The sequence below is a fragment of the Hypanus sabinus genome, chromosome 5 (genome assembly GCF_030144855.1).
Source record: "Hypanus sabinus isolate sHypSab1 chromosome 5, sHypSab1.hap1, whole genome shotgun sequence".
Classification (NCBI taxonomy): domain Eukaryota; kingdom Metazoa; phylum Chordata; class Chondrichthyes; order Myliobatiformes; family Dasyatidae; genus Hypanus; species Hypanus sabinus.
The window spans coordinates 172,852,786-172,880,387 of record NC_082710.1 but is presented as its reverse complement, the minus strand read 5'-3'; the positions used below and the strand labels follow the sequence as shown (position 1 = coordinate 172,880,387).

Sequence of the window (27,602 nt, the reverse complement as noted above, 5' to 3'; positions counted from 1 at the left end):
ACAAGGTCAATACGGGACTGTCACAGGGGGACATGGAATGGATCCAAGTGCAGGCCACAGGCACTGAAGTACTCAGGGCAGGACAGGAATAACTAAAGGGTAGAGCAAGATGGGGAGATCATGGCTTGCAAGGGGGAGATGGCATGCAGGTGTAAAACTGGGGTTCAGGCAGGTTCCCAGAGTCCATGGCTAGGCTGGGTCCCATAGTTCAAGGCAAGACAGAGTCCTCCACCAGGTAATGGTAATCTGGCCTGACCTATCTGACAGAGGCAAGGGGTAGGAAAGGGGCAGAGTCCTCCAGGCATGACTCCTTGGCAGGGCCACCTCCCAGGCATGAACACAGAGGCCTGGGCAAGGCATAGGAAACCTGGGCAGGTGCAGGGTACCACCCATCAGAAGCAAGGGGTAGGAAAAGGGGCAGAGTTCCCCACCAGGCTACAGCAATCTGGCCTGACCTACCTGACAGAGGCAAGGGATAGGAAAGGGACTAGGTCCAGGGTGACTCCAAGACTGACTCACAGAAGTAGTTCATTAGCAGTGGGTTCTCCAAGCCAGGGCAAACAGGAATGAAGACCAGGCAAACAGCACCAGCAGGACAAACACAACACACAAGTCAGAACAGGGAAAACAGGGCAACCAGCTCAACACAGGACAATGGGGTCCGGGTCCGAACCCGAACCCCCATTAGGCTCAGTCCGAGGATGCCCTATAAACACCTGCCAGCTGAATAGGCAACAGGTGTGCCTCCTTAAGCCAAGAGGATCCTAATTGGCTTAAGGGTGACAGGAGGGACGGCTGCAAGACCCGGAGTCCGGAGTCCGTGGACCGGATCAAGACCCGGAATGTGGGCTCCGGACCTGACCATGACAGGGACAGGCAGACCTGGCCACAGTGGCTGCAAAGGAAAATCTGTTCTGGGTTTGGTGCTGCTGTGTCGCGGTTCTTCCTCCTTCCCTTTTCATTCTCAAGGCCGGCCCTGCGTGCGTTCTCGAAGGAGGAGACAGACTGGTGAATGGTATGTCGCCAGGCCTCGCAACCGGAGGCCAGAGTAGACCGCTGGCGATGGTCAATGTGACAGGCACCAAGGGATTTCTTCAGAGAGTCCTTGCACCTCTTCTTCAGTGCCCCCCTGTCATGATGGCCAGTGGAGAGTTCGCCATACAGCACAATCTTGGACAGGCGATGATCCTCCATCCTGGAGATGTGCCCTGCCCAGCGCAGCAGCGTCTTCATCAACATGGCCTCGAAGCTGGTGACCTCCGTCTGTTCGACGACTTCAATGTTGGTGACCAAGTTACTCCAGTGGATGGTGCAGAGGCAGCGCTGGTGAAAATGCTCAAGGAGTCGTAGGTGGTGACTGTAGGTGACCCAGGACTCGGAGCCGTACAGGAGGGTGGTCAGTACAATGGCTCTGTACACACTGATCTTTGTGCCTTTCTTCAGATGCTTGTTGTTCCAGACTCTTTCTCACTGCCTGCCGAGTGCGCTGTTTGGCTTTGCCAGTCTGTTGTCAATCTCTTCGTTGATCTTGGCATCTGACGAGTTGGTGCACCCCAGGTAGCTGAACTGGTGGACTGTCTTCAGCTCTTCCTCGCCGATGGTGATGCAGGGAGGGTGGTTATCTTCCTGAGGTGTGGGCTGATGGAGAACTCCTGTCTTCTTCAAGCTGACTTCCAGTCCGAGAGCTCGGCAGCCTCTGTGGAGCAGTATGTTATACGCTGCAGGGCTGCCTCTGTGTGGGCAACAAGGGCAGCATCGTCGGCGAAGAGAGGCTCTCGGATGAGTTGCTCCAATGTCTTGGTGCGGGACTGTAGTCGCCTCAGGTTGAACAGGCTGCCATCGGAGCGGTATCGGATGTAGACACCGTCCTCGTCATCAAGGTCTTCCGTGGCTCTTTTGAGCATCCTGCTGAAGAAGACGGTGAAGAGAGTTGGCACGAGGACGCAGCCTTGCTTTACACCATTGCCTATTGGGAAGGGCTCTGAGAGGTCATTGTTGTCTCTGACTTGGCCACGCTGATCTTCATGTAGCTGGATGACCATGCTGAGGAACTTTGGGGGCATCCCAGTCGTTCCATGATTTGCCACAGACCTTCCCTTCTCACAGTGTTGAATGCTTTGGTAATGTTGACAAACGTCATGTACAGTCCATTGTTCTGTTCCAGACATTTCTCCTGGAGCGGCCTGAGAACAAATACCATGTCGGTGGTGCTCCTGTTGCCTCTGAAGCCACACTGGCTCTCTACGAGGTGTTCTTCTGCAATGACGGGCACCAATCTGTTCAGGAGTATTCTTGTGGGAATTTTCCTGTGATGAAGAGCTGAGTTATCCCCTGATAGTTGGAGCAGTCGAACTTTTCCTCCTTGTTCTTATACAGGATGATGATGTCTGCATCACAGAGGTCCTGTGGTAGTTTGCCTTGTTCCCAGCAGCAGACAAAGAACTTATGGAGTTTGGTGTGCCCCCATGCTTCCAAATCTCTGGTGGGATTCCATCAACTCCTATTGCCTTGCCACTTTTCAGCTGCTCTACGGCCTTGATAGTCTTGCATATTAAATAGTTAAATTAAAAATAGTGCAAAAGCAGAAACAAATAATAAAAGAGAAGTTCATGCTTTCAATGTCCATTTAAGAATTGGAAGGCAAAGGGGAAGAAACTATTCCTGGATCACTGAGTGTGAGTCTTCAGGATTCAGTACCTTCTACCTGATGGTAACAATGAGGAGAGGACATGTCCTTGGTGACAGGGGCTCTTAATCAGTGATACTACGTTTCTGAGGCACCATGCCTTGAAGATGCCTCGGATTCTATAGAAGCTAGTACCCAAGATGGAGCTGACTAAATTTACAACTTTACAACTTTTAGATCCCGTACAGTAGCACCCCACTCCCAAAACCAGACAGTAATACAGTCTGTCAGAATGCTCTCCAGAGTATATCTCTAGAAGTTTGAGTGTCTTAGGTGACAAACCAAATCTCCTCAAACTCCTAATGAAATATAACCATTGTCTTGCCTTCTTTATCGCTGCATCAATATATTGGGACCAGGTTACAGTCTCAGAGATCAGGATACCTAGGAACTTGAAATTACTCACTCTCTCCATGAGGATTGGTTCATGATCCCTCATCTTACCCTTTCTGAAGTCCACAATCAGCTCTTTCATCTTACTGACGTTGAATGCAAGCTTGTTGTTGTGACACTACTCAACTAGCTGGTACATCTCTCTCCTGTACACCCTTTTGTCTCCATCTGAGATTCTACCAACACTGTCAGCAAATTAATAGATGACATTTGAGCTGTGCTTAGACCCACAGTCATGTGTATATAGAGAGCAGTGCAGTGGGTTAAGCACATACCTCTAAGTTGTGCCAGTGTTGATCATCAGTGAGCAGGAGTTAGTAATACCAATCCACACAGTTTGTGGTCTTCAGGTTAGGAAGTCAAGGATCCAATTGCAGACAGAGGTACAGAGACCCAGATTCTGTGGCTTATTGGTCAGGACTGTCAGAATGATGGTGCTAAATGCTGAGCTATAGTTAATGAGCAGCATCCTGACATAGGTGGTTGGGTTATCCAGGTGATCTAAGGCCATGTGAAGAGCCATTGAGATTGTGTCTGCTGTAGACTTATTGAAGTGATAGGCAAATTGCAGTGGGTTCAGGTCCTTGCTGAGGCAAGAGTTTATTCTGGCCATGACCAAGTTCTCAAAGCATTTCATCACCATAGACATGAATGCTGCTGGATGATATTCATTCAGGTAGCTCCCAGTACTCTTCTGGGGCACTGGTATAATTGTTGTCCTTTTTAAGCAGGTGGGAACTTTCGACTGTAGCAATGAGAGGCTGAAAATATCCTTTCAATACCCATGTTAGTTGGTTGGCACAAGTTTTCAGAGCTTCTCTGGGTACTCCATCAGGGCTTGCTGCCTCCTGAAAGACAGCCTGACACTGGCCTCCAGGACAGAGATCATAAGATCACAGGGTGCAGCATGGATCTTCACAGCTGTAGTTATATTTTCCCTTTCAAAATGGGCATAAAAGGTGTTGAAGTTATCTGGCAGTGAAGCATCACTGTCATTCATGCTATTGGGTTTTGCTTTATAGGAAGGAATGTCCTGCAAACAATGGTAGAGTTCTCATGAATCTGATGTCACCTCCAACCTTGCTGGGAATTGTCTCTTCACTCTTGAAATAGCCTTCCAAAAGTCATACCTCATTTTCTTATATAGATCTGGGTCACCAGTCTTAAATGCCACAGATCTAGACCTCAGCAGCCAATGAACCTGCTGGTTCATCCATGGCTTTAGGTTAGGAGCAAACAGCAGGTTCTCATAGGCAGGCACATCTACACAGGTTTTAATGAAGTTGCTAACAATTGTGGCATACTCATCCAAATTCAAAGATGAATTCCCGAGTACTGTCTAGTCCACTGATTCAAAGCAGTGGGAAAAGAGTCACCACACTTCCAGTGCCAACATCACATGCTCACTAACCCTAACCATACCTCATTGAAATGTGGGAGGAAACCAGAGAAGCCGGGGTCACAGGAAAGCATAAACACAAGAGATTCTGCAGATGCTGGAACTCCAAAACAATGCACACAAGATGCTGGAGGCACTCAGCAGGTCAGGCAGTATTTATGGAGAGGAATAAACAGTCCACGTTTCACGTCATCAGGACTGGAAAGGAAAAGGGCAGAAGCCAGACTAAAATTCCTTCTTCTTCAGCCCTTTATTTCAACCACTTATCCCCTCCCAGCTTCTTCCTTCATTCCCTCACCTGGTCTCACCTGTCACCTTGTACTCCTTCTCTTCCTTGACTTCTTCTTCTGGCTTCTACCCTTCCTTTCTAGCCTCGATGAAGGATCTCAGCCCAAAAAGTGGCTTATTCCGCTGTGGAGAACAGACAATTAACATTTTGAATCAAGACACTTAATCAGGACTGGACAGGAAGGGGGAAGAAGCCAGGATGAGGAAGAGGGTCGTGGGGAAGGAGTACAAGGTGGCAGGTGATAGGTGAAACCAGGTGAGGGGGCAAGTGGGTGGCTGGTTAGGATATGGGGGAATGACATAAGAAAATAGTAGGTGATAGCTGGAAGAGGTAAAGATTAGATTGCTGCCTGTACGTTGCTGAGTTTAGGGCAGGTCCCCTATCTCCGGTGGTATTCAGGGCTTCCTTCATCATGTCAGCATCTTCTTCTCAGTTTTCACTACTGTCAGTCATGCAAGTCCCAGGTGGAGACTCAGGAATACTGCCGTACTCAGATGTAGAAGGATTCTTCACTGCTGTTTCTGTAACAATTTTGTTTTACCAGTTAGGGTTGTTAGCCCTGAGCTGAGCCCCTTAACCTGGAGGACCACTGGACCACTCTTAGTCAATCCTCTATCCTCTGTCCTGTCTGGCTTGGGTAACCCTCCCAAGAGCCAAAGCAGGTAGCCCTGACTCCAGCCAACATAGTTGTCTGAGTCATTGAGGCACACAAGCCTCCAAACCAGGACAAGGTTGTGGTCCTCTTGAAGGGGAAGAGGTGAAAGGGCTGAAGATAAAGTAATCTATTAGGAGAGGAGAGTCGACGATAGGAGAAAGGGCACAAGAGAGAGCTGATAGACAGGTGAGCAGAAGAGGTAAAAGGGTAACCAGAATAGTTGTCTAGTCCTGTTAAAGCATCTCAGACCGAAATGTCAACTGCTTATTCCCCGTCCTGCATCTTGTGTGTGTTACTCTGGATTTCTAGTATCTGTAGAACCTCTTGTGTTGCTGATTTGGAGATTCAGCTCTGGATACTGAGGGGTGTTAGGACAGGCATTGGGATTGAAGATGGTCTGAAATCTTGAGGAAGGGTGGCAGAGGATGGAATTTTGACGTTCCCTAAAGACAGCTACACTCTCAATGTAAATAGGCCTGATGCAAGTTCAACTAATGAAAAGTTTGTTGGTCTCATGAACAGAGTGAGCATAATAAATGCAGAATTGGTCCTTTGTGTGAACTTCACTCCATCCTAATAGTTGCTACCACTAAAGGAAAGAGCATAAAACATCTGTCAGTACCCACTCACAAAATGCTGAAGGAACTCAGCAGGTCAGGCAGAATCCATGGAAATGAATAAAGAGTTGATATGTCAGGTCATGATGAAGGTTCTTGGTCTGAATCATCAGCTGGTGATTCACTTTCATAGATGCTGCCTGGCCTGCTGAATTCCATCAGCATTCTGTGTGTGGTACTCTGAATCTCCAAAGCCCTCTGAGGCAGAGAATTCCGCCAATTCCCCACCCTCTGGGTGAAAAATTCTTCTTCATTCTTGTCCTAACCGTATTCTGACCATGTAAAGCCCTGTCTCGAGACTCTAAGCCGAAAAAATGTCTTTCTTCCTGCAGTCTGTCCAGTACTGCTGTTGTAGTTCCTTACCTACCCTCCTCTCTCGGTGTCAAAAAACTACATCTGATCTCCCCTCCCTATATGTTCCTCCAATCACAATAAAATTATGCCCTCTCATATTAACTTATTCCACCATGGAAAAACAGCACTGTGTCTTCACTCTACTGCCTCTTATACACCTCTATCCAGCCACCTCTCATCTCCTTTTCTCCAAGAAGCTCTAGTTTGCTCAATCTTTCCTCATAACATATTTTCTGTAATAAACCACACGGTATAGGAACAGAATAATGCCATTTGGCTCATCAAGTCTGCATTCTTCAATTACGTGAAGAACAAAAGAATGACAGGAGTGAAGGTAGGACTGATTAGAGATAAAGGTGGGATGATGTGCCTGGAGGCTGTGGAAATGAGCAAGGTCCTCAATGAATACTTCTCTTTGGTATTCACCAATGAGAGGGAACTTGATGACGGTGAGGACAATATGAGTGAGGTTGATGTTCTGGAGCATGTTGATATTAAGAGAGAGGAGGTGTTGGAGTTGTTAAAATACATTAGGACTGATAAGTCCCTGGGGCCTGATGGAATATTCCCCAGGCTGCACCACGAGGCGAGGGAGGAGATTGCTGAGCATCTGGCTAGGATCTTTATGTCCTCGTTGTCCACAGGAATGGTACCGCAGGATTGGAGGGAGGTGAATGTTGTCCCCTTGTTCAAAAAAGGTAGTTGGGATAGTCCGGGTAATTATAGACCAGTCAGCCTTACGTCTGTGGTGGGAAAGCTGTTGGAAAAGATTCTTAGAGATAGGATCTATGGGCATTTAGCGAATCATGGTCTGATCAAGGACAGTCAGCATGGCTTTGTGAAGGGCAGATCGTGTCTAACAAGCCTGATAGAGTTCTTTGAGGAGGTGACCAGGCATATAGATGAGGGTAGTGCAGTGGATGTGATCTACATGGATTTTAGTAAGGCATTTGACAAGGTTCCACACAGTAGGCTTATTCAGAAAGTCAGAAGGCACGGGATCCAGGGAAGTTTGGCCAAGTGGATTCAGAATTGGCTTGCCTGCAGAAGGCAGAGGGTTGTGGTGGAGAGAGTACATTCAGATTGGAGGGTTGTGACTAGTGGTGTCTCACAAGGATCTGTTCTGGGACCTCTACTTTTCGTGATTTTTATTAATGACCTGGATGTGGGGGTAGAAGGGTGGGTTGGCAAGTTTGCAGATGACACAAAGGTTGGTGGTGTTGTTGATAGTGTAGAGGATTGTCGAAGATTGCAGAGAGACATTGATAGGATGCAGAAGTGGGTTGAGCAGTGGCAGATGTAGTTCAACCCGGAGAAGTGTGAGGTGGTACACTTTGGAAGGACAAACTCCAAGGCAGAGTACAAAGTAAATGGCAGGATACTTGGTAGTGTGGAGGAGCAGAGGGATCTGGGGGTACATGTCCACGGATCCCTGGAAGTTGCCTCACAGGTAGATAGGGTAGTTAAGAAAGCTTATGGGGTGTTAGCTTTCATAAGTCGAGGTATAGAGTTTAAGAGACGTGATGTAATGATGCAGCTCTATAAAACTCTAGTTAGGCCACACTTGGAGTACTGTGTCCATTTCTGGTCGCATCAGTATAGGAAGGATGTGGAAGCATTGGAAAGGGTACAGAGGAGATTTACCAGGATGCTGCCTGGTTTAGAGAGTATGGATTATGATTAGAGATTAAGGGAGCTAGGGCTTTACTCTTTGGAGAGAAGGAGGATGAGAGGAGACATGATGGAGATGGACAAGATATTAAGAGGAATAAACAGAGTGGACAGCCAGCGCCTCTTCCCCAGGGCACCACTGCTCAGTACAATAGGACATGGCTTTAAGGTAAGGGGAGGGAAGTTCAAGGGGGATATTAGAGGAAGGTTTTTCACTCGGAAAGTGGTTGGTGCGTGGAATGCACTGCTTGAGTCAGTGGTGGATGCAGACACACTAGTGAAGTTTAAGAGACTACTAGACAAGTATATGGAGGAATTTAAGGTGGGGGGGTTATATGGGAGGCAGGGTTTGAGGGTCAACACAACATTGTGAGCCAAAGGGCCCGTAATGTGCTGTACTATTCTATGTTCTATTAGCGGAGGAACAATTGATTCACAGATTGAGAGGAAGCTTTGGACAGGTCGGGGAGAAGAGTTTTAAAAAAGAGCATTTGCAGGGCTCAGCACATTAGTGGTGGACCAATTGATTCAGGATATATTAGCAGGAGCAAATGAGAGTAAAGCAGGGTCAAAGCAGAACGCCCATTGTGTGAGTGGACCAGTGTAGGAATGGGAACTTGAGGTTTTGGCTCACGAGGCTCCGACAGGGAGGGACAGGTCAGTATCAGGTAAGACTGTTGTTGTGGTTGAATAAAAGTCACTAAATTACAGCTAATTAAATAAAGTAGGGATAATGCAGGATCAGGAGATGTGTTGTAGCTACATGATGTGGGAGCTGGTGGACCCCATTGTGGTTTTTGGTGACCACATCTGCAGCAACTGGTTATTTCTTCAGCGGTTTGAACGGGGCACGACTGCACAAACGCATGGATGTCAGCCAGTGAAAACAGCGAGAAGAGTTTAAAAAGAAGACAGATTCAACATCAGAGAAGAAGGAGACAGACTAGGAAGGCTTTGGCTCAATGGGGCTTTGACGATAACGGGTCGAGGCGAGGTAGGTTACCTGTGTAGAATACAGACAGAAAGTATGTGTGTGAGGCCAGATTTCTGTGCTCGGTGTCAGTTGTAGGAGATCCAGGAGATTCCCAGCCTCCTGAACAGCCACATTTGCACCGGGTGTGTCGAACTGCAGCTCCTTAGAGACCATGTTGAGGAAATGGAGATGCAGCTCGATGACCTTCATCTGGTCAGTCAGAGTGAGGAGCTGATACAGAGGAGACGTAGGCAGGTAGTCACTCCGGAGCCTGGGGAAACAGATAATTGGGTCACAGTCAGGAGAGGGAAGGGCAAGAAGCAGGTGCTAGACAGTACCCCAGTTGTTGTCCCCTTAACAATAAGTACTCCTGTTTGAGTACTGTTGGGAGAGATGGCCTACATGGGGGAAGCAACAGTAGCCATGCCTCTGGCACAGAAGGGTAGGGAAAGGAGGAGGAAGGCAGTAGTGATAGGTGACTCTATAGTTAAGAGGGCAGAGAGGCGATTCTGTGGACGCAGGAAAGGAATGCGAATGGTGGTTGCCGCCCAGGTGCCAGGGTCCAGGATGTTTCTGATTGTGTCCGCAATACCTTGACGTGGGAAGGACAACAGCCAAAGGTTGGAGTACATATTGGTACCAACGATGTAGGTAGGAAAAGGGAGGAGGTCCTGAAAACAGATTATAAGGAGGTAGGAAGAAAGTTGAGAAGCAGGACCTCAAAGATAGTAATCTCGGGATTACTGCCTGTGCAACGTGACGGTGAGTATAGGAATAGGATGAGGTGGAGGATAAATGTGTGGCTGAGGGATTGGAGCAGGGGACAGGGATTCAGATTTCTGGTTCATTGGGACCTCTTTTGAGGCAGGTGTGACCTGTACAAAAAGGACGGCTTGCACTTGAATCCCAGGGGGACCAATATCCTGGTGGGGAGTTTTGCTAAGGCTCTTGAGGAGAGTTTAAACTAGAATTACTGGAGGATGGAAACCGAACTGAAGTGAAGGAGTAAAAGGAGGTTGTCTCACAAATAGAGAAAGCTTGGAGACAGTGCAAAAAGGAGGATAGGCAGGTGATAGAGAACGTATGTGCTCAGACCGATGGTTTGAAATGTGTCTATTTTAATGCAAGGGGTATTATGAACAAAGTGGATGAGCTTAGAGCATGGATCAGTACTTGGAGATATGATGTTGTGGCCTTTACAGAGACTTGGATGGCTCAGGGACAGGAATGGTTACTTCAAGTGCTGGGTTTTAGATGTTTTAGAAAGGACAGGGAGGGAGGCAAAAGAGGTGGGGGCGTGGCACTGTTGATCAGAGATAGTGTCACAGCGGCAGAAAGGATGGATGCTATGGAGGGATTGTGCATGGAGTCTCTGTGGGTGGAGGTTAGGAAAAGGAAGTGGTCAATAAATTTACTGGGTGTTTTTATAGGCCGCCTAATAGTAACAGGGACATTGAGGAGCAGATAGGGAAACTGATCCTCGAAAGGTGTAATAATATCAGAGTTGTCGTGATGGGAGATTTTAATTTCCCAAATATCGATCGGCATCTCCCTAGAGCGAGGGGTTTAGATGGGGTGGAGTTTGTTAAGTGTGTGCAGGAAGGTTTCTTGACACAATATGTAGACAAGCCTAAAAGTGGAGAGGCTGTACTTGATCTGATATTGGGAAATGAACCTGGTCAGGTGTCAGATCTCTCAGTGGGAGAGCATTTTGGAGATAATGATCACAATCTATCTCCTTTACCATAGCAGTGGCGAGGGGTAGGAACAGACAAGTTAGGGAAATGTTTAATTGGAATAAGGGGAAATTTGAGGCTATCAGGCCGGAACTAGAAAGCATAAATTGGAAACAGATGTTCTCAGGGAAAAGTACAGATGAAATGTGGCAAATGTTCAGAGGATATTTGTGTGGAATTCTGCATAGGTACGTTCCAATGAGACAGGGAAAGGATGGTAGGGTACTGGAACCGTGGTGTACAAAGGCTGTTTTAAAATTCATCAAGAAAAAAAGAAGGGGTTGCGAACAGTTCAAAAAACTAGGTAATGATAGAGATATAGAAGAATTTGGAGCAAGAAAGCTGCGAGTGAATTGCTGATTTTTCAAAGCAAAGGGAGTTTTTTTACTAGTCGTGTTAAAGAGAGATGAGACTGCACAGGCATGTAACGTCTGCCAGTAGAGCGCGAAAGGTTTAAAAAGGCAAGGAATCTTCAACGGTTTTTAATCTGGACCAAGAAGACTGTGAATGAACTGCTGATTTTTTGGAGCGAAGGGAGTTTTTTACTACTTGGTTTAAAGAGAGGCGAGACTGCGCAGGCATGTGACATCAGCCAGTAGAGCATGAAAGGTTTAAAAAGAAGACCGCCGTATCCGGCGGGCAGTGGAGTGAGAGGCAGCAGAGTGACAGGGCTTGGGCTCAACAGGCTTAGGTGGTAACGGGATGAGGCGAGGTAGGTAGTACGTGTGTGAGGCCAGTTTTCTGTGCTCAGTGTCAGATGTGGGGGTTCCTGGAGTCTCCCGGCCTTCGGGATGGCCATATCTGCGCCAGGTGTGTCGAGCTGCAGCTCCTGAGGGACCGAGTTAGGGAATTGGAGATGCACTTAATGACCTTCGCCTAGTCAGGGAGAGTGAGGAGGTGATAGAGAGGAGTTACAGGCAGGTGGTCAAACTGGGGAGACAGACAAGTGGGTAACAGTCAGGAGAGGGAAGGGGAAGAGTCAGGTACTAGAGAGTACCCCTGTGGCTGTACCCCCTGACAATAAGTACTCCTATTTTAGTACTGTTGCGGGAGATGGCCTACCTGGGGGAAGCAACAGTGGCCGTGCCTCTGGCTCAGAAGGGTAGGGAAAGGAGGAGGAAGGCAGTAGTAATAGGGGACTCAATAGTTAGGGGGTCAGATGGGTGATTCTGTGGACACAGGTGTTACATACCCGTGACACGTGACAGTGGTGTACTTGTCACGTGACAGGTGCTGAAGCTATACTGGACTTGAGGTAATGGTCTTGTGATGGTGAAGTGACATCATTTTCCCGCCAGTAGAGGTCATGTGACAGGTTTTTTTTTACAGGGTATAAAAGGAGGACCCCTCCCTGTGAGGAGGGGCAGTTTGTGGCTGGATTTGCCATGTTGACTTCATGCCACTGCGTGATTTAATGTTATGACGCAGTTTAGTTGAAAGATGGAGTTTTATTTAATGCCTAAAGTTTAAAAGGTCATTGCCAGCAGTTTCTTTATTATACTGCTAGTTGAAAGTCAGTGGAGAGTGAAGATCGGAGTTCGGGAGTTAAAAGATCGAGGAAAGTCGATTTCGACGGTGAAACAAGTTCGATCTTGTTTGATCCTCATTCGGAAGGAATTTGTTGTCTGTGCTCATGTTAATCCCTGTGAAATAGCCAAAAGGATTGGGTACAGTTTTGTAAAGGAAAGGTCAGTGCCTTTAAGCCGTTTCATTTTCCATCTTCGTAAGTTCTTTGTGGGAAAAGTATAGTTCGACTGGGAACCGCAGCAAAATGATGTGAAAGAGAATTTAAATCGTCTTAAAAAGTCTCTCCCTTAAATGGACTGTAAGCATTTTGAACTTTTGCAATACTACTTTGAAGAACTGTGTTTGCAACATCGCTTTAAAAACTGTTTAAGCTTCATTGCTTTAAGAACTGTTTAAGCTGCCGCACAACAGCTGACTTCCGGTTACGTGAGTGGTTTGTTTACTTTTGGGGTTTGTTTTTCAGTGTTTAATAAATGTTTTATTTGTTATAAAAACCCCTGCCACTCATATATTTATTGTTGCTGAATCCGTAACACAGGAAAGAAACTCGGATGGTAGTTTGCCTCCCAGGTGCAGGGTCCGGGATGTTTCCGATCGCATCCAAGATATCCTGCGGTGGGAGGGAGAGGTCATGATACATTTTGGTACCAATGACATAGGCAGGAAAAGGGAAGAGGTCCTGAAAAAAGACTACAGGGAGTTAGGAAGGAAGTTGAGAAGCAGGTCCACAAGGGTAGTAATCTTGGTATTACTGCCTGTGCCACACGACAGTGAGAATAGCAATAGGATGAGGTGGAGGATAAATGCGTGGCTGGGGGATTGGAGCAGGGGGCAGGGATTCAGATTTCTGGATCATAGGGACCTCTTTTGGGGCCGGTGTGACCTGTACAAAAAGGATGGGTTACACTTGAATCCCAGGGGGACCAATATCCTGGCGGGGAAGTTTGCTAAGGTTACTAGGGAGAGTTTAAGCTAGTATTGTTGGGGGGTGGGAACAAAACTGAAGAGACCGGGGAAGAGGAGGTTGGCTCAAAAATAGAGAAAGCTTGTAGACAGTGCGAGAGGGAGGATAGGCAGGTGATAGAGAACGTATGTGCTCAGACCGATGGTTTGAGATCTGTCTATTTTAACACAAGGAGTGTTGTGAACAAAGTGGATGAGCTTAGAGTGTGGATCAGTACTTGCAGATATGACGTGGTGGCCATTACAGAGACTTGGATGGCTCAGGGACGGGACTGGTTATTTCACGTGCCGGGTTTTAGATGTTTCAGAAAGGACAGGGAGGGAGGCAAAAGAGGTGGGGGCGTGGCACTGTTGATCAGCGATAGTGTCACAGCTGCAGAAAGGATGGATGCCATGGAGGGATTGTGCATGGAGTCTCTGTGGGTGGAGGTTAGGAAAAGGAAGTGGTCAATAACTTTACTGGGTGTTTTTATAGGCCGCCTGATAGTAACAGGGATATTGAGGATCAAATAGGGAAACTGATCCTCGAAAGGTGTAATAATATCAGAGTTGTCGTGATGGGAGATTTTAATTTCCCAAATATCGATTGGCATCTCCCCAGAGTGAGGGGTTTAGGTGGGGTGGAGTTTGTAATGTGTGTTCAGGAAGGTTTCTTGACACGATATGTAGATAAGCCTACAAGAGGAGAGGCTGTACTTGATTTGGTATTGGGAAATGAACCTGGTCAGGTGTCAGGTCTCAGTGGGAGAGCATTTTGGAGATAGTGATCATAATTCTATCTCCTTTACAATAACATTGGAGACGGATAGGAACAGACAAAGTAGAAAAGCGTTTAATTGGAGTAAAGGGAATTATGAGGCTATCAGGCAGGAAATTGGAAACATGTTCTCAGGGAAAAGTATGGAAAAAATGCGGCAAATATTCAGGGGATATTTGTGTAGAGTTCTGTATAAGTATGTTCCAATGAGACAGGGAAGTTTTGGTTGGGTACAGGAACCATGGTGTACAAAGGCTGTAATAAATCTAGTCAAGAAGAAAAGAAAAGCTTATAAACGATTTAGAGAGCTAGGTAATGTTAGAGATCCAGAAGATTATAAGTCTATTAGGAAGGAGCTTAAGAAGGAAAGGAGAGCCAGAAGATGCCATGAAAAGGCCTTGGTGGGCAGAATTAAGAAAAACCCCAATGCATTCTGCAAGTATGTGAAGAGCAAAAGGATAAGACATGAAAGAATAGGACCTATCAAGTGTGACAGTGGGAAAGTGTGTATGGAACCGGAGGAAATAGCAGAGGTACTTAATGAATACTTTACTTCAGTATTCACTATGGAAAAGGATCTTGGTGATTGTAGTGATGACTTGCAGCAGACTGAAAAGCTTGAGCATGTAGATATTAAGAAAGAGGATGTGCTGGAGCTTTTGGAAAGCATCAAGTTTGATAAGTTGTTGGGACCAGATGAAATGTACCCAGGCTACTGTGGGAAGAGAGGGAGGGGATTGCTAAGCCTCTGGAGATGATCTTTGCATCATCAATGGGGATGTAAGAGGTTTCAGAGGATTGGAGGGTTGTGGATATTGTTCCTTTATTCAAGAAAGGGAGTAGAGATAGCCCAGGAAATTATAGACCAGTGAGTCTTACTTCAGTGGTTGGTAATTTGATGGAGAAGATCCTGAGAGGCAGGATTTATGAACATTTAGTGAGGTATAATATGATTAGCAGCAGTCAGCATGGCTTTGTCAAGGGCAGTTGGTGCCTTACGAGCCTGATTGAATTTTTTGAGGATGTGACATTGATGAAGGAAGAGCAGTAGATGTAGTGTATATGGATTTCAGCAAGGCATTTGATAAGGTACCCCACACAAGGCTTACTGAGAAAGTAAAGAAGCATGGGATCCAAGGGGACATTACTTTCTGGATCCAGAACTTAGCTTGCACACAAGTGTGGTTGTAGATGGGTCATATTCTGCATGGAGGTTGGTGACCAGTGGTGTGCCTCAGGGATCTGTCAGGGACCCCTTCTCTTCGAGATTTTTATAAATGAAAGTAATCTCCCTGGATGAGGAAGTGGAGAGATGGGTTAGTAAATTTGCTGATGACCCAAAGGTTGGGGGTGTTGTAGATAGTGTGGAGGGTTGTCAGAGGTTACAGTGGGATATCGATAGGATGCAAAACTGGGCTGAGAAGTGGCAGATGGAGTTCAACCCAGAGGTGGTTCATTTGGGTAGGTCAAATATGATGGCAGAATATAGTATTAATGGTAAGACTTTTGGCAGTGTGGAGGATCAGAGGGATCTTGGGGTCCAAATCCATAGGACACTCAAAGCTGCCTCACAAGTTAACTATGTGGTTAAGAAGGCATACGGTGTTTTGGCCTTCATTAACTGTGGAAATGACTTCAAGAGCTGAGAGATAATGTTACAGCTATACTGGACCCTAGTCAGACCTCACTTGGAGTACTGTGATCAATTCTAGGTCATCTGACTACAGGAAGGATGTGGAAATATAGAAAGGATGCAAAGGAGATTTAAAAGGATGTTGCCTGGATTTGGGAGCATGCCTTATGAAAATAGGTTGAGGGAATTTGGCCTTCTCTCCTTGGAGTGATGTAGGATGAGATGTGACCTGATAGAGGTGTATAAGGTGATGATAGGCATTGACTGTGTCGATAGGCAGAGGCTTTTTCCCAGGGATGAAATGACTAACACGAGAGGGCACAGTTTTAAGGTGAGGGGATGTCAGGGGTAAGTTTTTTCTTACGCAGAGAGATGAGTTCGTGGAATGGACTGCTGGTGACTGTGGTGGGTGTGGATACAACAGGGCTTTTAAGAAGCTCCTGGATAGGTACATGGAACTTAGAAAGTTAGAGGGCTATGGCTAACCCGAGGTAATTTCTAATGCAAGTACATGTTCGGCACAGCATTGTGGGCTTGTATCATCTCTCACTATTGCCTTGATCTCATCCTTAATTAAGAGCGCTACCCCACCTCCCTTTCCTTCCTGCTTATCCATTTGTATTACCTGATAGCCTTGCATATTTACTTCCCACCCTCTCCACCCTGCAACCACATTCCTGTAACGGCCACTACATCATACCCCTTTGTACTGATTTATGCCATAATTTCACTGACCTTACTTTGAATACTAAAGGCATTCAGATAAAGTGCCTGTCATGAAGATACTAAGTAAGAACTCCAGAGTGACTTCAAGTTTCATTTTAAGAACTTACTAACATGATATTATGGAGTGTCTGCAGCAGTCTACACCACCAACAGAGCTCTGATTTTTTGGGTTATACGGTGCTCATATTTATTCAGCAAGACAAACAACTTTCACATGATTTTGTTCAGTATCCCACAGATAGTAGATGATCAATTGTTGAAAATTTATGTCAATTGTCTCTCAGCGCGAGTCTAACAATCCTCTTTATTTTTAGTTATCAGGACTCAGAATTTATTCCCGGATGCATCCTCCTTCCTGGTTCCATGGGCTTCATATCCTGTCTATTTGATTTCCTGATGTTGTGATTATCATCCAAGGTTATTCTTGACATGCATCAGCAGTCTTAAGTCCAACTGCTCCAGAATGGCTAAGTATCCCATCATACACTAGTTTTAACCATTTCCACCACAAATCCCTCTTTGTTGATCTTTCTTATCAACACTTAAAGATTCGTATTCCCTTCGTTCTGAAAAGGGGGCCCATAACCCACTGGGTAAGGGTGCATTCTTAAATATTCCTCTTCATTGTAACTATCCTCTTCCGTGGTGAGATTGTGCATAGAGTAATGCTACCGTCTCCCCTGACTTTGACTTTGTGCAGGCGCAGACCCAGGGAATGCATAGTTGTATGACACAATGAACTACCACCGCTAAGCTGACCAGGGCAATGAGGCCGTAAAAGAGGGGCTGCAACCCAGAAAATATTCCTTCGCCTAACACTGACCTAACATTAGCTAAAGAAATCCCAGCCTTCTGAAGGGGCTTGAGAGTTCAGTCTATGTATTTCATCTCATAGCTGGGTCATATGTTCTAACACATGGGTCATATTTTCTGAAGCATCGGGTACATATGTGCAACATTCTTTCCCCACTAACGCACAGACCCCTCCTTCCCAGGCTAATACGTAGTCTAGAGCCATTCTGTTCCACAAGGTCACCAATCAAAGATTTTGCATTTCTTGGTTCAGAGTGACAAATCCCTTATAGTCTCATTGGTCAACTGCCCGTTCTAAACTTATATTGTCTATTGTATGGACATTGTTTACTGCACTTCACCAGGGGAATAATCCTGATAATGTCTTATTATTAGGACTGGAAAGGAAAAGGACAGAAGCCAGACTAAAATTCCTTCTTCTTCAGCCCTTTATTTCAACCACTTATCCCCTCCCAGCTTGGTCAACTGCCCGTTCTAAACTTATATTGTCTATTGTATGGACATTGTTTACTGCACTTCAGCAGGGGAATAATCCTGATAATGTCTTATTATTAGGACTGGAAAGGAAAAGGACAGAAGCCAGACTAAAATTCCTTCTTCTTCAGCCCTTTATTTCAACCACTTATCCCCTCCCAGCTTCTTCCTTCATTCCCTCACCTGGTCTCACCTGTCACCTTGTACTCCTTCTCTTCCTTGACTTCTTCTTCTGGCTTCTACCCTTCCTTTCTAGCCTCGATGAAGGATCTCAGCCCAAAAAGTGGCTTATTCCGCTGTGGAGAACAGACAATTAACATTTTGAATCAAGACACTTAATCAGGACTGGACAGGAAGGGGGAAGAAGCCAGGATGAGGAAGAGGGTCGTGGGGAAGGAGTACAAGGTGGCAGGTGATAGGTGAAACCAGGTGAGGGGGCAAGTGGGTGGCTGGTTAGGATATGGGGGAATGACATAAGAAAATAGTAGGTGATAGCTGGAAGAGGTAAAGATTAGATTGCTGCCTGTACGTTGCTGAGTTTAGGGCAGGTCCCCTATCTCCGGTGGTATTCAGGGCTTCCTTCATCATGTCAGCATCTTCTTCTCAGTTTTCACTACTGTCAGTCATGCAAGTCCCAGGTGGAGACTCAGGAATACTGCCATACTCAGATGTAGAAGGATTCTTCACTGCTGTTCCTGTAACAATTTTGTTCTACCAGTTAGGGTTGTTCGCCCTGAGCTGAGCCCCTTAACCTGGAGGACCACTGGACCACTCTTAGTCAATCCTCTATCCTCTGTCCTGTCTGGCTTGGGTAACCCTCCCAAGAGCCAAAGCAGGTAGCCCTGACTCCAGCCAACATAGTTGTCTGAGTCATTGAGGCACACAAGCCTCCAAACCAGGACAAGGTTGTGGTCCTCTTGAAGGGGAAGAAGTGAAAGGGCTGAAGATAAAGTAATCTATTAGGAGAGGAGAGTCGACGATAGGAGAAAGGGCACAAGAGAGAGCTGATAGACAGGTGAGCAGAAGAGGTAAAAGGGTAACCAGAATAGTTGTCTAGTCCTGTTAAAGCATCTCAGACCGAAATGTCAACTGCTTATTCCCCATCCTGCATCTTGTGTGTGTTACTCTGGATTTCTAGTATCTGTAGAACCTCTTGTGTTGCTGATTTGGAGATTCAGCTCTGGATACTGAGGGGTGTTAGGACAGGCATTGGGATTGAAGATGGTCTGAAATCTTGAGGAAGGGTGGCAGAGGATGGAATTTTGACGTTCCCTAAAGACAGCTACACTCTCAATGTAAATAGGCCTGATGCAAGTTCAACTAATCAAAAGTTTGTTGGTCTCATGAACAGAGTGAGCATAATAAATGCAGAATTGGTCCTTTGTATGAACTTCACTCCATCCTAATAGTTGCTACTACTAAAGGTAAGAGCATAAAACATCTGTCAGTACCCACTCACAAAATGCTGAAGGAACTCAGCAGGTCAGGCAGAATCCATGGAAATGAATAAAGAGTTGATATGTCAGGTCATGATGAAGGTTCTTGGTCTGAATCATCAGCTGGTGATTCATTTTCATAGATGCTGCCTGACCAGCTGAATTCCATCAGCATTCTGTGTGTGGTACTCTGAATCTCCAAAGCCCTCTGAGGCAGAGAATTCTGCCAATTCCCCACCCTCTGGGTGAAAAATTTTTCTTCATTTTTGTCCTAACCGTATTCTGACCATGTAAAGCCCTGTCTCGAGACTCTAAGCCAGGGAAATGTCTTTCTTCCTGCAGTCTGTCCAGTACTGCTGTTGTAGTTCCTTACCCACCCTCCTCTCTCGGTGTCAAAAAACTACATCTGATCTCCCCTCCCTATACGTTCCTCCAATCACAATAAAATTATGCCCTCTCATATTAACTTATTCCACCATGGAAAAACAGCACTGTGTCTTCACTCTACTGCCTCTTATACACCTCTATCCAGCCACCTCTCATCTCCTTTTCTCCAAGAAGCTCTAGTTTGCTCAATCTTTCCTCATAACATATTTTCTGTAATAAACCACACGGTATAGGAACAGAATAATGCCATTTGGCTCATCAAATCTGCATTCTTCAATTACGTGAAGAACAAAAGAATGACAGGAGTGAAGGTAGGACTGATTAGAGATAAAGGTGGGATGATGTGCCTGGAGGCTGTGGAAATGAGCGAGGTCCTCAATGAATACTTCTCTTTGGTATTCACCAATGAGAGGGAACTTGTTGACGGTGAGGACAATACGAGTGAGGTTGATGTTCTGGAGCATGTTGATATTAAGGGAGAGGAGGTATTGGAGTTGTTAAAATACATTAGGATGGATAAGTCCCTGGGGCATGATGGAATATTCCCCAGGCTGCTCCACGAGGTGAGGGAAGAGATTGCTGAGCCTCTGGCTAGGATCTTTATGTCCTCGTTGTCCACAGGAATGGTACCGCAGGATTGCAGGGAGGTGAATGTTGTCCCCTTGTTCAAAAAAGGTAGTTGGGATAGTCCGGGTAATTATAGACCAGTCAGCCTTACGTCTGTGGTGGGAAAGCTGTTGGAAAAGATTCTTAGAGATAGGATCTATGGGCATTTAGCGAATCATGGTCTGATCAAGGACAGTCAGCATGGCTTTGTGAAGGGCAGATCGTGTCTAACAAGCCTGATAGAGTTCTTTGAGGAGGTGACCAGGCATATAGATGAGGGTAGTGCAGTGGATGTGATCTACATGGATTTTAGTAAGGCATTTCACAAGGTTCCACACGTAGGCTTATTCAGAAAGTCAGAAGGCACGGGATCCAGGGAAGTTTGGCCAGGTAGATTCAGAATTGGCTTGCCTGCAGAAGGCAGAGGGTTGTGGTGGAGAGAGTACATTCAGATTGGAGGGTTGTGACTAGTGGTGTCTCACAAGGATCTGTTCTGGGACCTCTACTTTTCGTGATTTTTATTAATGACCTGGATGTGGGGGTAGAAGGGTGGGTTGGCAAGTTTGCAGACGACACAAAGGTTGGTGGTGTTGTTGATAGTGTAGAGGATTGTTGAAGATTGCAGAGACATTGATAGGATGCAGAAGTGGGTTGAGCAGTGGCAGATGGAGTTCAACCCGGAGAAGTGTGAGGTGGTACACTTTGGAAGGACCAAGGCAGAATACAAAGTAAATGACAGGATACTTGGTAGTGTGGAGGAGCAGAGGGATCTGGGGGTACATGTCCACAGATCCCTGAAAGTTGCCTCACAGGTAGATAGGGTAGTTAAGAAAGCTTATGGGGTGTTAGCTTTCATAAGTCGAGGTATAGAGTTTAAGAGACGTGATGTAATGATGCAGCTCTAAAAAACTCTAGTTAGGCCACACTTGGAGTACTGTGTCCATTTCTGGTCGCATCAGTATAGGAAGGATGTGGAAGCATTGGAAAGGGTACAGAGGAGATTTACCAGGATGCTGCCTGGTTTAGAGAGTATGGATTATGATTAGAGATTAAGGGAGCTAGGGCTTTACTCTTTGGAGAGAAGGAGGATGAGAGGAGACATGATAGAGATGGACATGATATTAAGAGGAATAGACAGAGTGGACAGCCGGCACCTCTTCCCCAGGGCACCACTGCACAGTACAAGAGGACATGGCTTTAAGGTAAGGGGATGGAAGTTCAAGGGGGATATTAGAGGAGGGTTTTTCACTCGGAGAGTGGTTGGTGCGTGGAATGCACTGCTTGAGTCAGTGGTGGATGCAGACACACTAGTGAAGTTTAAGAGACTACTAGACAAGTATATGGAGGAATGTAAGGTGTGGAGGTTATATATGAGGCAGTGTTTGAGGGTCAACACAACATTGTGAGCCAAAGGGCCCGTAATGTGCTGTACTATTCTATGTTCTATTAGCGGAGGAACAATTGATTCACAGATTGAGAGGAAGCTTTGGACAGGTCGGGGAGAAGAGTTTTAAAAAAGAGCATTTGCAGGGCTCAGCACATTAGTGGTGGACCAATTGATTCAGGATATATTAGCAGGAGCAAATGAGAGTAAAGCAGGGTCAAAGCAGAACGCCCATTGTGTGAGTGGACCAGTGTAGGAATGGGAACTTGAGGTTTTGGCTCACGAGGCTCCGACAGGGAGGGACAGGTCAGTATCAGGTAAGACTGTTGTTGTGGTTGAATAAAAGTCACTAAATTACAGCTAATTAAATAAAGTAGGGATAATGCAGGATCAGGAGATGTGTTGTAGCTACATGATGTGGGAGCTGGTGGACCCCATTGTGGTTTTTGGTGCCCACATCTGCAGCAACTGGTTATTTCTTCAGCGGTTTGAACGGGGCACGACTGCACAAACGCATGGATGTCAGCCAGTGAAAACAGCGAGAAGAGTTTAAAAAGAAGACAGATTCAACATCAGAGAAGAAGGAGACAGACTAGGAAGGCTTTGGCTCAATGGGGCTTTGACGATAACGGGTCGAGGCGAGGTAGGTTACCTGTGTAGAATACAGACAGAAAGTATGTGTGTGAGGCCAGATTTCTGTGCTCGGTGTCAGTTGTAGGAGATCCAGGAGATTCCCAGCCTCCTGAACAGCCACATTTGCACCGGGTGTGTCGAACTGCAGCTCCTTAGAGACCATGTTGAGGAAATGGAGATGCAGCTCGATGACCTTCATCTGGTCAGTCAGAGTGAGGAGCTGATACAGAGGAGACGTAGGCAGGTAGTCACTCCGGAGCCTGGGGAAACAGATAATTGGGTCACAGTCAGGAGAGGGAAGGGCAAGAAGCAGGTGCTAGACAGTACCCCAGTTGCTGTCCCCTTAACAATAAGTACTCCTGTTTGAGTACTGTTGGGAGAGATGGCCTACATGGGGGAAGCAACAGTAGCCATGCCTCTGGCACAGAAGGGTAGGGAAAGGAGGAGGAAGGCAGTAGTGATAGGTGACTCTATAGTTAAGAGGGCAGAGAGGCGATTCTGTGGACGCAGGAAAGGAATGCGAATGGTGGTTGCCGCCCAGGTGCCAGGGTCCAGGATGTTTCTGATTGTGTCCGCAATACCTTGACGTGGGAAGGACAACAGCCAAAGGTTGGAGTACATATTGGTACCAACAATGTAGGTAGGAAAAGGGAGGAGGTCCTGAAAACAGATTATAAGGAGGTAGGAAGAAAGTTGAGAAGCAGGACCTCAAAGATAGTAATCTCGGGATTACTGCCTGTGCAACGTGACGGTGAGTATAGGAATAGGATGAGGTGGAGGATAAATGTGTGGCTGAGGGATTGGAGCAGGGGACAGGGATTCAGATTTCTGGATCATTGGGACCTCTTTTGAGGCAGGTGTGACCTGTACAAAAAGGACGGCTTGCACTTGAATCCCAGGGGGACCAATATCCTGGTGGGGAGTTTTGCTAAGGCTCTTGAGGAGAGTTTAAACTAGAATTACTGGAGGATGGAAACCGAACTGAAGTGAAGGAGTAAAAGGAGGTTGTCTCACAAATAGAGAAAGCTTGGAGACAGTGCAAAAAGGAGGATAGGCAGGTGATAGAGAACGTATGTGCTCAGACCGATGGTTTGAAATGTGTCTATTTTAATGCAAGGGGTATTATGAACAAAGTGGATGAGCTTAGAGCATGGATCAGTACTTGGAGATATGATGTTGTGGCCTTTACAGAGACTTGGATGGCTCAGGGACAGGAATGGTTACTTCAAGTGCTGGGTTTTAGATGTTTTAGAAAGGACAGGGAGGGAGGCAAAAGAGGTGGGGGCGTGGCACTGTTGATCAGAGATAGTGTCACAGCGGCAGAAAGGATGGATGCTATGGAGGGATTGTGCATGGAGTCTCTGTGGGTGGAGGTTAGGAAAAGGAAGTGGTCAATAACTTTACTGGGTGTTTTTATAGGCCGCCTAATAGTAACAGGGACATTGAGGAGCAGATAGGGAAACTGATCCTCGAAAGGTGTAATAATATCAGAGTTGTCGTGATGGGAGATTTTAATTTCCCAAATATCGATCGGCATCTCCCTAGAGCGAAGGGTTTAGATGGGGTGGAGTTTGTTAAGTGTGTGCAGGAAGGTTTCTTGACACAATATGTAGACAAGCCTAAAAGTGGAGAGGCTGTACTTGATCTGATATTGGGAAATGAACCTGGTCAGGTGTCAGGTCTCTCAGTGGGAGAGCATTTTGGAGATAATGATCACAATTCTATCTCCTTTACCATAGCAGTGGCGAGGGGTAGGAACAGACAAGTTAGGGAAATGTTTAATTGGAATAAGGGGAAATTTGAGGCTATCAGGCCGGAACTAGAAAGCATAAATTGGAAACAGATGTTCTCAGGGAAAAGTACAGATGAAATGTGGCAAATGTTCAGAGGATATTTGTGTGGAATTCTGCATAGGTACGTTCCAATGAGACAGGGAAAGGATGGTAGGGTACTGGAACCGTGGTGTACAAAGGCTGTTTTAAAATTCATCAAGAAAAAAAGAAGGGGTTGCGAACAGTTCAAAAAACTAGGTAATGATAGAGATATAGAAGAATTTGGAGCAAGAAAGCTGCGAGTGAATTGCTGATTTTTCAAAGCAAAGGGAGTTTTTTTACTAGTCGTGTTAAAGAGAGATGAGACTGCACAGGCATGTAACGTCTGCCAGTAGAGCGCGAAAGGTTTAAAAAGGCAAGGAATCTTCAACGGTTTTTAATCTGGACCAAGAAGACTGTGAATGAACTGCTGATTTTTTGGAGCGAAGGGAGTTTTTTACTACTTGGTTTAAAGAGAGGCGAGACTGCGCAGGCATGTGACATCAGCCAGTAGAGCATGAAAGGTTTAAAAAGAAGACCGCCGTATCCGGCGGGCAGTGGAGTGAGAGGCAGCAGAGTGACAGGGCTTGGGCTCAACAGGCTTAGGTGGTAACGGGATGAGGCGAGGTAGGTAGTACGTGTGTGAGGCCAGTTTTCTGTGCTCAGTGTCAGATGTGGGGGTTCCTGGAGTCTCCCGGCCTTCGGGATGGCCATATCTGCGCCAGGTGTGTCGAGCTGCAGCTCCTGAGGGACCGAGTTAGGGAATTGGAGATGCACTTAATGACCTTCGCCTAGTCAGGGAGAGTGAGGAGGTGATAGAGAGGAGTTACAGGCAGGTGGTCAAACTGGGGAGACAGACAAGTGGGTAACAGTCAGGAGAGGGAAGGGGAAGAGTCAGGTACTAGAGAGTACCCCTGTGGCTGTACCCCCTGACAATAAGTACTCCTATTTTAGTACTGTTGCGGGAGATGGCCTACCTGGGGGAAGCAACAGTGGCCGTGCCTCTGGCTCAGAAGGGTAGGGAAAGGAGGAGGAAGGCAGTAGTAATAGGGGACTCAATAGTTAGGGGGTCAGATGGGTGATTCTGTGGACACAGGTGTTACATACCCGTGACACGTGACAGTGGTGTACTTGTCACGTGACAGGTGCTGAAGCTATACTGGACTTGAGGTAATGGTCTTGTGATGGTGAAGTGACATCATTTTCCCGCCAGTAGAGGTCATGTGACAGGTTTTTTTTTACAGGGTATAAAAGGAGGACCCCTCCCTGTGAGGAGGGGCAGTTTGTGGCTGGATTTGCCATGTTGACTTCATGCCACTGCGTGATTTAATGTTATGACGCAGTTTAGTTGAAAGATGGAGTTTTATTTAATGCCTAAAGTTTAAAAGGTCATTGCCAGCAGTTTCTTTATTATACTGCTAGTTGAAAGTCAGTGGAGAGTGAAGATCGGAGTTCGGGAGTTAAAAGATCGAGGAAAGTCGATTTCGACGGTGAAACAAGTTCGATCTTGTTTGATCCTCATTCGGAAGGAATTTGTTGTCTGTGCTCATGTTAATCCCTGTGAAATAGCCAAAAGGATTGGGTACAGTTTTGTAAAGGAAAGGTCAGTGCCTTTAAGCCGTTTCATTTTCCATCTTCGTAAGTTCTTTGTGGGAAAAGTATAGTTCGACTGGGAACCGCAGCAAAATGATGTGAAAGAGAATTTAAATCGTCTTAAAAAGTCTCTCCCTTAAATGGACTGTAAGCATTTTGAACTTTTGCAATACTACTTTGAAGAACTGTGTTTGCAACATCGCTTTAAAAACTGTTTAAGCTTCATTGCTTTAAGAACTGTTTAAGCTGCCGCACAACAGCTGACTTCCGGTTACGTGAGTGGTTTGTTTACTTTTGGGGTTTGTTTTTCAGTGTTTAATAAATGTTTTATTTGTTATAAAAACCCCTGCCACTCATATATTTATTGTTGCTGAATCCGTAACACAGGAAAGAAACTCGGATGGTAGTTTGCCTCCCAGGTGCAGGGTCCGGGATGTTTCCGATCGCATCCAAGATATCCTGCGGTGGGAGGGAGAGGTCATGATACATTTTGGTACCAATGACATAGGCAGGAAAAGGGAAGAGGTCCTGAAAAAAGACTACAGGGAGTTAGGAAGGAAGTTGAGAAGCAGGTCCACAAGGGTAGTAATCTTGGTATTACTGCCTGTGCCACACGACAGTGAGAATAGCAATAGGATGAGGTGGAGGATAAATGCGTGGCTGGGGGATTGGAGCAGGGGGCAGGGATTCAGATTTCTGGATCATAGGGACCTCTTTTGGGGCCGGTGTGACCTGTACAAAAAGGATGGGTTACACTTGAATCCCAGGGGGACCAATATCCTGGCGGGGAAGTTTGCTAAGGTTACTAGGGAGAGTTTAAGCTAGTATTGTTGGGGGGTGGGAACAAAACTGAAGAGACCGGGGAAGAGGAGGTTGGCTCAAAAATAGAGAAAGCTTGTAGACAGTGCGAGAGGGAGGATAGGCAGGTGATAGAGAACGTATGTGCTCAGACCGATGGTTTGAGATCTGTCTATTTTAACACAAGGAGTGTTGTGAACAAAGTGGATGAGCTTAGAGTGTGGATCAGTACTTGCAGATATGACGTGGTGGCCATTACAGAGACTTGGATGGCTCAGGGACGGGACTGGTTATTTCACGTGCCGGGTTTTAGATGTTTCAGAAAGGACAGGGAGGGAGGCAAAAGAGGTGGGGGCGTGGCACTGTTGATCAGCGATAGTGTCACAGCTGCAGAAAGGATGGATGCCATGGAGGGATTGTGCATGGAGTCTCTGTGGGTGGAGGTTAGGAAAAGGAAGTGGTCAATAACTTTACTGGGTGTTTTTATAGGCCGCCTAATAGTAACAGGGATATTGAGGATCAAATAGGGAAACTGATCCTCGAAAGGTGTAATAATATCAGAGTTGTCGTGATGGGAGATTTTAATTTCCCAAATATCGATTGGCATCTCCCCAGAGTGAGGGGTTTAGGTGGGGTGGAGTTTGTAATATGTGTTCAGGAAGGTTTCTTGACACGATATGTAGATAAGCCTACAAGAGGAGAGGCTGTACTTGATTTGGTATTGGGAAATGAACCTGGTCAGGTGTCAGGTCTCAGTGGGAGAGCATTTTGGAGATAGTGATCATAATTCTATCTCCTTTACAATAACATTGGAGACGGATAGGAACAGACAAAGTAGAAAAGCGTTTAATTGGAGTAAAGGGAATTATGAGGCTATCAGGCAGGAAATTGGAAACATGTTCTCAGGGAAAAGTATGGAAAAAATGCGGCAAATATTCAGGGGATATTTGTGTAGAGTTCTGTATAAGTATGTTCCAATGAGACAGGGAAGTTTTGGTTGGGTACAGGAACCATGGTGTACAAAGGCTGTAATAAATCTAGTCAAGAAGAAAAGAAAAGCTTATAAACGATTTAGAGAGCTAGGTAATGTTAGAGATCCAGAAGATTATAAGTCTATTAGGAAGGAGCTTAAGAAGGAAAGGAGAGCCAGAAGATGCCATGAAAAGGCCTTGGTGGGCAGAATTAAGAAAAACCCCAATGCATTCTGCAAGTATGTGAAGAGCAAAAGGATAAGACATGAAAGAATAGGACCTATCAAGTGTGACAGTGGGAAAGTGTGTATGGAACC

General features: G+C 46.0%; 1 long non-coding RNA gene across 2 annotated transcripts in view; it reads right to left on the bottom strand.

The window, feature by feature from the left end:
• The window catches only part of LOC132394592 (uncharacterized), a 33,854-nt gene extending 9,175 nt beyond the window's left edge, over positions 1-24,679 (bottom strand). The window contains exons 1-3 of one of the 2 annotated variants that reach the window (XR_009512383.1): positions 22,132-24,679; positions 9,068-9,308; positions 4,787-4,889 (exon numbers count right to left, since the gene is read on the bottom strand). This is a non-coding gene — a long non-coding RNA (uncharacterized LOC132394592). Of the gene's footprint in view, positions 1-4,786; positions 4,890-9,067; positions 9,432-22,131 lie in introns of those variants that run through there. The other variant, XR_009512384.1, reaches the window with a different exon arrangement.
• Positions 24,680-27,602: the final 2,923 nt, after the last annotated feature.